Consider the following 996-nt stretch of genomic DNA (forward strand, 5'->3'; position numbering starts at 1 on the left):
TCTTGTCTTCCCACCTTTCCTTATCTCCTTGCCTGGGAGATCCAGTCCCTCTTTTACTACTAAAGGAGATAAAGTTAAATAGAAGCTCAAAAAAAAAAAAAAAGAAAAGAAAAGCTATGACCTTTTTTCTAGGGCACAAACTATTTGACTCTTCTGAACTACCATTGCAGTACTATAACATGTTAACAATTATATATTGAATGTATGTAATGTTAGTATATGTTAACAATTATATATTGAATTTTACATTGTAATATATTATTATGTTACTATTTCATAAGTGCATATCTCATTCTCTCAACAAGACTTATCTATTGTAGTGGATACAATTTATTGAGCTCCTATTTTGTTCCATTATCTTGGTATCTCAAATCCTCATAAAAACCTCCTAAAGGTGGGTTTAAAAGCTGTCAGTACCCCACCCATGTTCCTTTGTCATTCCTATGTCACCCATTCTAGTGCAAGGTCAGGGAATCTACCTGATGACTAGGAATTCTCTCACCTGTGAGCATGGGACATCTCAGAAGTGTAGGGGTTAAAGAATCTCCGAGCAGTCTTCACCCCAGATGGAAGGGAGTTGGAGAATAAGTGCTCCTAGCTTCTTGGGATCACCTTCCAAATAACTTACAATCCAAATCTAATACTGGATCTGCTTCTGGACGAATCCAACCTAAGTCAACAGATATTGCTATCTATACATATAATAGATGCAAAAGTTGAGACTCAGAGAAGTTAAGTAACTTGACCAAGGTTATAGAGCTAGCAGTGGCAGAGGAGGGATTTAAATCCAGTCTATCTGTCCCAGCATCCCAGCTTTAGGGCTGATACACTGTCTGCATTATTATACCGTAACACTCTGTAAACACTCAACAAAGACTCTGTTGAATCACTGTAAAACCATAAAGATTCCAAGTCATTTAGTTTTTCTTTCCCTAATATAATTTATTTTAGTATTAGATGCTGCATTTATTTATGTGGCTAGTTGATGAAACATCT

This window comes from Mirounga leonina, unplaced genomic scaffold, assembly GCF_011800145.1.
Source record: "Mirounga leonina isolate KUSES-001 unplaced genomic scaffold, KU_Mleo_1.0 Mir_168, whole genome shotgun sequence".
Lineage (NCBI taxonomy): Eukaryota > Metazoa > Chordata > Mammalia > Carnivora > Phocidae > Mirounga > Mirounga leonina.